Genomic DNA, 13,683 nt, shown 5'->3' on the forward strand with positions numbered 1-13,683 from the left:
CTGGGGAGCTGCTAGGAAGTCCTTTCAGCCTGGAAGGTGAATATTGTTCTCTCCTGTCCAGATCTGCAATTCCAGAATGATGTCCAGAACCTGCTTCTTCCATCTTCCTGTTCAGTGTGCCAAAACTGCTGTTTGTTTTTCAAAGGTGAAGTGAGGATTTTGCTGCTTTTGGTCGAATGTGTGGAGAACCGGTATCTTCCGTCCCCTTGGATGGCTGGTGGATTTTCACACCCTTCCCTGTCAGCTTCTTCATCTCCTGTGCTGGCCTGTGTGCCTCAAATCCCAGCTGTTGGTAAAGGAGACAGGGATGGGTGCACATGTGCTATAGGCCAGACCATATTTTCTGGTTTAAATTACACTGACAAGACTTTTTCTTCAGATTATAAACAAGAAAAATCACCCACAAAGTTGTGGTTCATAGGATTATAGAATGGTTTGGGTTGGAAGGGACCTTAAAATCATCTAGTTCCAACCCTCCTGCCATAGGCAGGGACCCCTTCCACTAGACCAGTTTGTTCATAGCCCCATTCAACCCAGCCTTGATTCCTCGGTATTTGGTTGTAGAAAGAAAAGCACTTTGAGTCTTTCTGATGCGTTTTTTAAATTTTTTTCTCATACTAACACAAGGAGATATGACGTTCCTTGATTCTATAGATTACTACAGTGTCACTACCAAGTGAAAGAGACCATTGCTCTAAAGGCAGACCTGTATCCATGGCAACATGTATTTCAACATGTATATTTTCAAACATATGAAAGGACAACCTCTTTATATAATATTTATGCTTTAACATAATCATGTGTCCTGTGACACATCAGCTGAGATGGCCACGATCTCGCTGCTGGTGCTCCACGCTCCGTCTGTTGCGCATAGCCACCCACAGTTGCCATTTTGCTTGTCAAGGCCTCACTTTTGTTCTTTCCAGTTTTGTTTTTCCTTAACCTGAAATAAATACTCCACTCAGATGGAAAGCACATGACTGCTCTGTGTGCATGGAAAAATAACCATAACAATTATCATGGCTTCGATTAACAGCAACAGTGACCTGGGGGTTGGGCATTTCTCCAGCGTTAATGACCGCATGGGTTAAGGACCCCCTGCTCGACATAGGGTCCTCAGCTCTTTCAGCTGGTCATTAACACACAGAAATGCCAGCTCTCAGGGCCATTATTGATTAATTAATGCAGACTATAAAACAATTTTCACTTAGTTTCAGTCTATAAAATCTCTGTCAATTGCATAGCATCTCTGAATTGAAAAAAATCATGGAAAAGTTATTTTGTATTATTTATTAATTTGCCTGCTTAATATGAATACATAATTAATGATACAGAACGCTTTTCGGGAAAAAATCTAATAGAAATAATTACACTGAACTCACAGGCTTTTAGGGTTATAAGAAACTGTCACTCAGTTTACACACAATTAATGTTTTTCGCTCTGTGTAATTCTTGATCATTTCACTATGCTTTGCTCTTGACAAACAGTCAAATTATGTGGTTACAACTGCTATTAGATTTACATTGCATTGTCTAATTCACTTTGCCTCATGAAATTAAATGAATTATTAAACACATAATCTGTTATTCCCTATTAAAATTAATTGATTTTCATGTCAGTTTAAAACTAATGAGTTGTCTAGGGATATTCTCATAAACCTCATCACATAGCAGTAAGATTGTTTTATTTCTCATCATTTCTGATAATGATCTTTAGAATATGATACCTGTAGGCCTTCACACATTAGTAAATATATACAGGTTTTTCAGCTTTTTCCACATAATGATTTCAGTTGTCCTACATCCATTAAAAAAAAAAAAACAACAAAACCCCCAAAAACCAAACAAAAGAAAGTTATAGGTTATATGAAAAATAGAGCAAATGCTTGTAGGTAAAGTTACTTTAGCCTGACATGAATGCAACAAAGACCACAGGCTGGTTCAAGATTATACATTTTCTAAAGATGTTCTGCTGACAGGAAGGAAGGAAGGAAGGGAGGAAGGGAGGAAGGAATTCGGAAGGAATTTGGAAGGAAGGAAGGAAGGAAGGAAGGAAGGAAGAGAAAAGAAAAGAAAAGAAAAGAAAAGAAAAGAAAAGAAAAGAAAAGAAAAGAAAAGAAAAAAGAAAAGAAAAGAGAAAAGAGAAAAGAAAAGAGAGAAAAGAAAAGAAAAAAGAAAAGAAAAGAGAAAAGAAAAGAAAAAAGAAAAGAAAAGAGAAAAGAAAAGAGAGAAAAGAAAAGAAAAAAGAAAAGAAAAGAGAAAAGAGAAAAGAAAAGAGAAAAAAGAAAAGAAAAGAAGGAAAAGAAAAGGAAAAAGAAAAGAAAAGAAAAGAAAAGAAAAGAAAAGAAAAGAAAAGAAAAGAAAAGAAAAAAGAAAAGAAAAGAAAGCAATTTACTGGGTAAATTTCTGGTAAAATGAGGTAATGTCCTCCTCAAACTAAAGTGTGGAAACTGTGTGCCCTCTTAAACCACAGAAAACTATGAGCAGTAGTTTCTGAGAGACATGTTCAATGCATAACTTCTCACCATATTAATATTTCAGGGAGTGGTCCAGCTGTGCCTGAACTTACAATTCATTTTATTAATTAATTCTTTTATTCAGATGTCCTCCCCTCATCTCACCTCTCTCCCCAACTTCTTTTCTAGGTTGGTTACTTTAATGCTGCTGAATTCAGCTGCATGTTTGGTATATTTGACTTCATTACATTTTTACAGACGTGTAAAACCCCATTCAGCTCTTTTGTCTGTAAGCAGCTCCATTGCTTCATGCAATGCAATTCACTAACTCACTTTTAATACTCCTGATTGCAGTGCTCATCGAAACTAGTGGCACTGGCATCAAACAGTGGTCTCCAGTGTGTAGCATTGACACAATAGCTTCCCAGGGTTTTGAGAAAGCTGCTAATTTCACCTTTGCAAAACTGGAGCAGTCCTACAGTGTTCCACAACATTAAAGTTCCTAGGATTTCAGCTGAATAGACTTTCTCTTATTTATTTCTTTCTACAGCTCATTCCCATTTTAAGCATATGATTGCTATTTACCAAGAAACAAATATTATTTATGCCTCGCATTTTAAAAATCTTGAAAGATTATACATTCCCTGACTTCTTTCTAACTCTGAATTCTAATGCATTTTTGACTTTTCTTTCTTTCAACTCTCAGAAAAATAATTTCAAACGAGCCAAATTATGCTTTCTTTTAACATGTCTTTGTGTTTTACTTCAATCGAAAAAATGTAATGGCATGATGAAAATTAAAAATGTTTGAAGGAACAAAATAGTGTTTTGCTATTGTTTTCATAGACTTATCATGTATAAGCCTACTAATATGTCTAAATAATATTTATAGTATAATTTTAAGCAGTTTGTAAAGCTTATTGAATTTTACCCTGCATTAGCTGTTTGAATTTCTAGGAATTTGAATTCAAACAAGGAGGAGTTACAATCCTTTTAGAAATGTTTGGCTGAATACATAAAGTGTAGTGCAATGGCAGAATGAAAATGCCTGTGGTTAATCTGTATACTGATATCCAAACTAAGGTTTTGTTTATACACTTCTTTCAGACTGCTGAAAGATATGTTGAGTTAAGGGATGCTGATTATTCCTTCCAAAGGCAATTTTTCTGATCTGCTGTCTGGCTTGGGTATCACAGCTATTCTTTACAACTATTATTATCATAGGATACAGATACTTTTTGCATAAACTGCATCATAAAATTAGTGATGCTGAGGCGCTACATAGAGTGCCTGTGAGTCCTTCACAGAGGTCATGATCACAGAGTTCTGCTGATAGGAAAACCTGAATAGGACAATTCTTTATTTTTCATTTTGTTTTTCACTATCACTCCTCATTTCATTTGTGGTGGTAAGTTTCCACTGTCTCATTTTCACCAAAAGTATGCTGTAATTTGCAACATTTTGTCCTGTAGTGTTGCAAAAGGGCTTTATCTGTGTGGTCTGAGCTGCGTTGTCCTGGACAAGCACAGCTGGAGACTGACTTGTTAAAGACCTTAAACAATAGGACCAAGGACCTGGCATGGTATTCTATCCAGAGAAGAAACAACTCGTTATACTCTCTGTTTTCCGCAGTATCAGCTACTTTTTGCCTTTGCCTTTCCTATTTGTTCACATGGGTGCTGACTCATCACACACAGTGTGTCTCATTACCAGGCTCCTGTCACACCTAAGTGGCAGATTGCTGTCAGTGAGGCCTGTCACCTCTCCGTACAATGGTGTGTGGTCTCCCATGTTCAGTGGAGCAGGGCAGGGACAAGATTCACGCTTGTAGAAGAACTTCCCATGGGGTTTTCAGGGCTTTTTTTCACACATTGCACTTTTCCCCTCCATTTAGACATGGTGAAACAGATGTGGTGTGTCAGGTACTCCAATGGTCTTGAAGACAGAAGCCAATAGTGGTTTGCAAGTAACCTGAGGTGAGGAGGTAAGTCACCACAGAGGTGACTTACATCACCAAAGTTACTTCCAGTCTGCAGCCTTTCTTACAGCTGAGTGGCAGACGCTGCCTTGTGATGACCAGGTTTGGTGGAAGCCTAAAAGCCATGTTTCAAAACAGGGACAAAAAGGTTTCCACAGGACATGTGACCTTCTAGAAGGTGGAATAGGCCAGTGAAGGTTGTTATTCTTTGCTGACTCCGTTTTCTTTGGACTTCATCTCTTTGCAAGTAGTGGGACTGGCTCGGGGGGGGTCATTTGAAGTCTTTCCCCAGACTCAGCCCTACAGCAGGAGGCAGCCACTGGACCTGACCCATGAGCCCGCAGAGCCGGGGCTTTCGCTGGGTTTTGGGAGATGAAGACTGTCTCTTAAAAGCCTGATGTCCCTTCCCAGGGAACAGGAAATGACAGGGAGAGGAGAAGCTCAAGAAATGGCCTGAAACCTTCACCTGTAGGAAGGATGAGGACTACCCTGAGTGAGCCCGTGGGGCCTTCCCAAATCCAAATTTAGGGATAGCACCACAATCACTATTTCCCAATAAAAACCCCACCAATCTCTACAGTGGAATGAGGTATTTTTATAGCTCCAGAGTAGGGGGGATATACCCACCTAATAAAGCCATTAAAAGAAACTTCCCAAGTCAACACAGTAAAATGTAGTTTATACGTTATCAAGGCCCAAGAACTTGCTTGCCATTATTAGATAATAAGATAACAATAAGATAATAAGATAATAATAAAAAAATTAATGTTCCACATACCTAGCAGCATTCCAGCAGCAGCAGCAAAGCTCCAGGGAAATAAGTCTCTGTGAAAGATACCATGGAAAACATGTTTATTACAACATTCTTGCATTTATTAAAAACACTGTAAAAGCATCACTTTATATGAGCAATTTGAATCTTTATTTTTCTTTAATAATGTGTAGCTTTCTAAACTTTATGATCAAAAAGAAAGGGATCTCTTCAATTATTTATTATTGATTCAATAAGTATGTGTATAATAAATTCAAAAAGGTATTTACTAGATGATTAATATTATTGTTTATTATTTCCACTGCTTTGGCTTTCAGCACAATGATTATTTTCTGAACTGAGAGATGAGAAATGAGAAAATAATTCTCCTTCTAATTTCAACAGTTCCATCAGTCTGGTTAGTACAATTTCTTTTTTCATTATATTGGAAAATAAAGAAAAGCCATATATATATGTGTGTGTGTGTGTATGCATATATATATATACCTTGAGGTCCTCCATCAATTCCAGTGTTCAATATGATTTTCATGAAGATGGTGTAAACAATAAAAGATTGTTGTTTATGAAAGACAGAATATAAAATTAAATTTAAAACTTTGAAAACCAGGATAGAGGTATTCAAAGCCAGATTCTATCTGGGACCATTTTTTCCTCTATTTAAGCTGTATCAGAAGTTTTGGAACCATCCTGAGTCCAAAATGCTATGCAGAAATAAGTCATGTGGGAGTTTCAGTTACTGCTGAGGTGATTTTAATCTGTTCCTTTAGACACCAAGTAAATTCTTTGATTTGTTAGTATGGAGACAAATTGCATGATTTCTTTGTGTGCACATTGTAACTAGTTTATCAAGAAGAGGTAGCAGGGTGGCAACTTGAAAATTCTACAGCACTGAATGTTCAAGTGCTAAACAATGAGGAGCAGACTGAATGTTGGCTTTGATGCCAACAATAATATATAAAGGAAAACAAATATAAAACTTTAAAGCCTTATGGATGTAAAAATATAGGTACTTCACTGTCAAAACCAATTGCCAAAGTAAAAAAAAAATAGAGAAAATCTCCATACACACCCAAATGCATAAGCTTGCAAAGAGAACAAAGACTGCTATAAATATTCCAAGAAGCCAATAAAAAAACTAGGAGTGGTTAGTTCTCCTGTGTAATGGGCTGCCATAAAAGCTTTTATTGTTAAGGGAGTTACTTTACTAAGAGCTGTATGAAGAAAACTGAATGAATGTGAAAAATTGCATGCAATAACCTGAACTGAAAGATGATTATCAACCTCTGAGTTCTATGCTTTTGAGTGGGTGCTGCTGTTAGAAGATTGCCATTGCGGTTAAAGAAAAGCTTGTTTTGTACTACTATCCCTCCTCCAGGTATACAGAGAGTCACTGTGTTCCTCTCCAGTGCCTTTGTCTGTCCATATTAAATGTCATTTTTTAAAAATTGAAGGGCCTGATCCTGCAGTTTTGCTTTCAGGAGGCATTTCAGCATGCTGGAACATTTCCATTGAAATAATTTTTAGGGTCTGATGGCCCAATCCTGGACAGAGAAAAAATCATTGCTCACTCTGCCAGCTATGTTGCACTGAACTGAAGAGAGTGTAAGCCTGCAGGCCAGAGTTTGTAAGTGAAGCTCGACGTAAACCCACAGAAATTCCCGTGCATGACTCAGATGACTGCTGAATCCACTACTTCCCAGGAATAAAAAGAATAAAAAGTTTTCTTTCTGTGACTGTTGATCTATTTATTTTTTTTTACTTACTGAGGTATTTACAAGTACACCAAATGCACACATTGGTAAAAAGCAAAACCGCTGGAAGCTGTTTCACTTACAGCTGCAAAGGAAGGAAGTAAAAGCCACAGTTATTTCTATACTTCACTATATGGGAGGTTCTGAGTGCTGTGCTAATTAGGACCTTATCAGTGGCTAAATGAATAGGCAGGTATCATGTGCATTCTTTGCCACTTCAAAGGGTGCTCCAAACTCTGAGCATTTACAACATCAGCCTTTTAGATATTGCCACTTTACAGAATATGTTTCTGCCTTTGATTTTTCAGCTTTTTTGTTTTCTCAGCATCTGTCAAACACAACAAGAGCAGAGGATGGCTGTAAATCAGAAATCCACTAGATACATCTGCTTAGATTTTCCATGGAAAATGCTAAGACACCATGCTTGGGGCCTCTCAAAGTTTCATGCTTGAATTCATAATTCTTTATTGTTCTTTCTGACTTTTGCAGAGATCAGGTAAAAGAGAAAAGCACTAACATCAGCGTTACTACTTCTCGTTCTGTTTTGGTTCCAAGGAATAAGGTAGTCTCAAAGAAAAATTTAAAGGAAGTTATTGTTCAATTCTGTGCAAAATCATCACAATTAGAAATTGAAAGCAGAGGAATTGAAGGTGTTTCCATAAATGAGAACCAGATTGTCCTAGATTTGCTCAAGTTTGCATTCTTTTTCTATGAATCTCTAAGGACTGGCACACTGCGTTAATATAATTTTAAGTAATTTTGATATTTATAACCTTAATTTATCCTAATTAAAATACCATTCAAAACCTCTGAAGCAGTAACTCATTTTCAACATTACCAGACCACACAGAAAGTTTCACTAATTCTCCATAACAGACACTATTATTTATACAAATAAATTTTGCCCTGTACTGGCCATTAGGCTAATTTCCTCAGAGGTTAACACCTTGAACACGAGACAGAAAGTGCTGTGCCACAGCAGGAGCCTATTCCAGTGATCTGAGGCTCTTCTGAAGAGCGCCTAGCATGAAATCGTCTCTCCCAAGAAAACATCACTTGGACTGCATAAATGCCCCTTAGGAGGAGAGAAGATTGGTTTCAGACCACTTGATTTCCCAATGTTTAAAGGCCATAAATTGTATAAACTTCAAACTCTGTGAAAGAAAATAGTTCCGACACCATCCATACTTCTCTTTCCTGCAGCTGCTTTTGGAGGCCGTTCACTGGCTCTAATCGTGTACTCCAGGCTATTTTAACACCTTCAAAAAGAAGCAGCAAGGTTGGCTCTTTATTATCAGGTAGTATATGTGATATGTACCTGGGAGATTAAGAATACTGTCTGATCTGGCTTTTGCCTATAAATCTCACTGGCTCTCAACAGAAGAACAGGCTGCACTTGTCCGACTTAAATGGGCCATTTTTGCTAGCTAGCATCAGGAAGTTCTCTGAGCCCACATCTCCTAGAGGGAATAGTGGGTACCTAAAAGAGAGAGCTTGGCCAGGAGTGTTAGATCTAGCCAAATTTGCCACTTTCACCTTGTGTGTCCCCGATGGAGGCTGCCTTTGACAGGGAAATCAATCACATTTGCCTCCTTCAGCTCTGGCCACACAATGAGTTGGTACACCATTAGTCTGGGAAAAGAATACTAGAGGGGACAAGTGTTAATAGGATACATGTTCTCAGCAAAACTTGTGACTGGTGATGATGTGGCTGGAGACTGAAACCACTCCTGGGCATGTGGGATGGAGAGCATGGTTTGACATATCTCTACATATCTCTACATCCCATCTGACCTCTGCAGATCCAACCCAAGCTGCTTTCTATTGCTCGCACAATACAAATCCCAGTTAGCCTTAGTAATTACATAACTTGTTTGCAGAATTTACAGGTGATATTGAGTTCTGTTTCTCTCACTGTCATTTGTCTGGCTGGGATAGTAGGTTGCTGCAGACCAGCTGGAAAAGCCTGGGTGTATTCCTGCAGGAGGAAGTCTTCTGAACATCACACTGAGCTAGAAATAGTGGAAGGCTATTCCAAGCTTGCAGGCAGAGGAGCAGCTGTGTGGCAATGGTTTCACAGCTTTCTCGGGATCAAAACTCAGCCTTTGAAATTCCCTGCAATGTACTTAGAAACTTGTAAGGTATGTTAAACCACAATTTTGCTAAAAGTAGCTGTGCACATGGATCCACCCATAATACCAGCAATACTATGGATGTGCTTGAGAAGTATCAGCATCTCAAGCATTGCAGAACTACGTAATTTTGCTTCCCAAAATTGTAAGGTGTCTTCTTATTCTTATCCTCCCACTCTTGAGCATTGCCTCACTGCTCTGCAGTGAATTCCTTAAGCTGCTTGTAAGGCAACGGTGTTAACTAAAGAGGTGTACCCTTGTCATTCCAAAAAATCAAGTGTATTCTTGGAAGCCCTCATAATAAAATATTTCCTAATTTAGAGAATTGTTATGGCTAAACAAAAGGAAATACCTAAAAGGCCAGTGCTGCAACATCATTCAGGGAAACTTCCATTGCAATTAATGAAAGTTTTGTTTGAGAAAAGACTTAATATTGGATCTATAGAGACATGATTAAGGAAAGGGTATTATCATGTTTGGCTACATATGGTCACTTGTTGAGGAACAATAAAATATTTTGTTCCTAATGAGAGCTTATTGAGTTTGGTTGGCATAAGTTTTCAGCTTCTAATTATGCTCTTTAGAAGACAATGGGAAGGCTTAAAATAATAAGAATGCTGCTAAAATTGCTATTGCTGCTGCGGTGTTACAAAGCCACGTGTTGGCTCCCTGTGTATAGTATACATTTAACCTGTCACCAAACACAGAGCATTTTGCAGGTAAAATGCAAAGGGATGCATTTAGTAGCTATCAAATGAACATTTTTTGTTGTACTTGAAAGTAACAACTTAAAATACTAATTCATTAAATTATAAATTAATGTATGCTGCATCAAAAATGCTCTCAATTTCCTTCAGTTATTGCATGAATCATTCTAATGCAAAGTTACAGGTTTCTGGAACATAATGAAATTCAAACTTGCATTCTTAGTGCAGTTGCCATGGCCAATTCAGCTGAAAATGAGAATTATAGTGAGAGCATTTCCTGGTCTTTGACCCCTCTTATAGGGTTTTAAAAAGCAGATTTTTTGTAGAGCATTAACCTCATTCCCAAGCAATTCATTTCTCTGAGTAATATGAGAGGTGTTAAAACACTTCAACAAAAGGAAAATTATTTAAACATATTTTATTTTATGTTTCAAAAGACTGGACATTTAACTCCAAGGATTTCTAGCTCTGTAATGTGAAAGACTGACAATAGAACCAAATGTAATAAAATATATTCTCTAGTATATATACATATTTATCAAGATAATGCCTCATGACTGCCTAGGCAGCAAAAGACAGCCATATTTGACAAGTTATAGTTACATATATACTCTGTATTTGTTTCCATTTTACTGTTAACTACACACACTAAGAAAGAGGTGAGGGGGGGAAAAATAAAAAAAGCGCTGACCCTGGACCATAAAAGGGAATTTCATGGGTGCTGATGGTATTCCATGAACCTAAGTAGTCATCATATGTATTCTATAATCCTATAGCACCAGATGAATGGTCCTGAACTAAACTGAAATGTTTTGAATATGTAAAAAGTGTGTAGTTTAATTTATTTTTCTTTCTTTTGGATTCTTTGTAACTTGCACTAAATTATGCCAATGGATTCTTGTAAAAGAGAACTCTGCTGAAGTAAATGGGACTTGTTTTATATATAAATCTGTATATATCTATATCTATAACTATATCTATATCTATATCAAACCAGTTTTATCATCTCCAGCACAAAGAACAAGTGTGTCTGAATAACAAATCCAAAATTAAATATTAAAGATTGGATGCTGAATATGAAATATTAGATACTGCATAATGAGCCTGCTCAGTTCCAACATTTTAGCTGCTTTATGACAGAGGTAAGAATGAGTCATTGCAAATACCGTGTTATTAATGAAATGGTCTAAATTGCTTATTACAAAGGTAGGTCCTATCCAGTTTTTGTCCCTATAAACTATATTGGCATTTTGCAGCTTTTGTTATATTATTTTTCAGCTTTGAAAAATGAGCACCAACTTATCACTCAAGTGGCTTGTCATGGCCTGTACCTTTCAGACAGTATTAGAAAACACAATGAACTTTACACAAAAAGTACTAAAGTAATTTGAAGAAATTATCCTACATATAGCAAGAACATTATTTCATTATTCTGGAAAAGAGCTATAAAATTGTAGTGTGAAAATATTATGCTGATAGAAGGGAAACTTAACAAGGCAAATACTTTTGTTCAAGTCAAACTTCAAAAACATGAGAAGTGTCACCTAACGTGTGAGCACCTTAATCTGTGGGTTTGCAGGCTTTTGAGGCAAAACAGTGGTGAAATTTTGTTATAGGGCTTGTCCTGTCAGGTACTGATATGTGTACATAAAATTATGTATCTGATGGGAATTACTGGAATTTCTCAAAAGGAAACCAATTGTGTCTCATTGCATGCTTGAGATTGGCCCAGTATTTGGGAAGATTTTCCTTCTTTACTCAGAGCATGTTTGATGTCCCTGAAACTCCCTTTTGGCTTACTGGTATATATTCACAAACCCATGATCTTGAATATAACAATACATTAATTGCAATGCAAAAGAGAAGCATGCAGCCCTCAACAATATGTCTGGGGGCACAGAAGGCATCTCGGAAGGGTGCACCTCATGAAAATTGTGAATTTGCAGCTACAGACCCAGCTGGAGATGCTTTCTTTGGGGAAAGCCAGACAAATTCATGGAAGCATCTCCTCCAAGGTGAGTAAAAGGGCACAGTGGAGCTATGTGCACCCCAGAAGAAGATACCTCCTGCTAAAGAGTAGGGATTGGTCACTTAGTGAAATGACTGTAGAATGTATCTTTACAATAACAACATTTCTACGCACAGAGGAGCTAATCCCAAAAGAAGGTATGCAAATGCTGCTGTTATTGAAGGTCCAAAGTGTGTTAACTCCTGTAGACTGAAGAACCAAAATCTATAATCTCCACAGTTGAATTCAACCCCAACATGATGTCATGGTTTAGCATAGTTAAAGAGGGCTCCAGCCACGGAAGTGATTTTTTGCAAAGAGGTGCTTACAGCTTCCTCTAGACGCAATAGAACCAATCAACTGGCTAGTTTGAGTATTGGCAACTTTTTTAAGCCACTTAAGAAGCTTGACATGCCTCTGTGATCCACATTTAAGAATGAACAAACCCTGGGAAAGCTCTCTTGCTTCCAGCTTTTGGACAGGTAAATGGGGGGCCCGCGCGGCCCAGTGGGGCCGGGCCAAGCCCTGCTTGGCACTGGTGGGGTGGGACACAGCCATCCTGGAGCCGTGCGGCCCTGTTCCCGCCACAGCCCTGCACCATGCAGGCGGCCCTGGTGGCGTGGCCAGGCCAGGCTCCCTCCACCCAGTGCAGCCGAAAATTCTCTGAGGCCGCTGTCCAGCAAAGATCACGTGCCCAACAGCGATAAGCGAATTCCAGCTGCGGGGCCCAGGTGAGATTAACCCTTTTAGTGCTACAAGATTCCTCCAGAGCAGATGAAGCCTGCAGACATCAATCCTCTCCCAAATCAAAGGAAAGGGAACGGTGAAGGCATGTGAAGAAAACACCATAAAGACACCAAAGTCAGTGAAGAAGGAGGAGCTGAAATCCCAAGAGAGGAGAAAGAGGAGATGCTCCAAACCTAGAAGCTGAAATTCTGTTGTAAAGTTATGGTGATGGACTATGATACATCAGAGTACGCGTTGTAATTTCATGAAGCATGGGGGGTGGAGCATTCAAATTGAAATTGCGAGCAAAAATATCTGTGCTGAAACAAGCAAATGTTGAAGTAGCTGTGATTTGATGAGAAGCTCGAACAGAGAGAGATGAAAGCGATGAAGACCCTTGCTCCCAGGGGAGGAGGAGGGCCTCTCTTCCTGGAGATGAAGATGGTCCCAGAGATAGGTGATGAGAACCTTTTTTTCTGAACAGCTCAACCTTTAAATGGTACCCCATTAGCAAAGATTGGACCCTAAAAAGCAGTTGTGGGGAAAGCTGTAAGTTGAGGGAAGGGACTTTCACATGCGAGCAGAGAACCAACCTGGGCAGCTGTCTTGCTGTGATATTGAAGCCATGAGAGAACTGTTTCTTGTGGAGATGTCTCCATAGCATGAGCAAGAGAGACTCCTCTCCCTAAGTGAACTGAAAAAAAGATTATTATAGAGGTGGTAAAGATTATTATAGAGGTGAAAATCTCAAGGGTTGTCTTTTTACGTTTTCAGTGGGAGAAGGGAGAAAGGTGGGGGGAAGAGAAGTGTTCTGAAGGTTTAGTCTGACTTTTTTTCCTTCTTTTAGGTCTGTTAATAAACTTTATATTCTTTTAAGTTTTGTGCCTGCTTTGCTTTCTCCTAATTCTTATCTCACAGAAGGAAAATAAGTAAGTAATGTATATTTTGAACCAAACCACTACAATTAATTGGTGTTTCCACCTAGTGCTGTGCACTAGGTCCACTCAGGTGCATCTGTCACAAGTGTTGCTTCTCCTTACTGCTGGAGAAAGCAGAATCTATCCACTGAAAAAACATACTGGAAATGTTAGGAATGGAATTGCTAAGTAAATACATTATTGCTTTCCTTATGCTAGTGGAGAATAAAAACCCA

This window comes from Corvus brachyrhynchos, unplaced genomic scaffold (assembly GCF_000691975.1).
Source record: "Corvus brachyrhynchos isolate BGI_N302 unplaced genomic scaffold, ASM69197v1 scaffold84, whole genome shotgun sequence".
NCBI lineage: Eukaryota > Metazoa > Chordata > Aves > Passeriformes > Corvidae > Corvus > Corvus brachyrhynchos.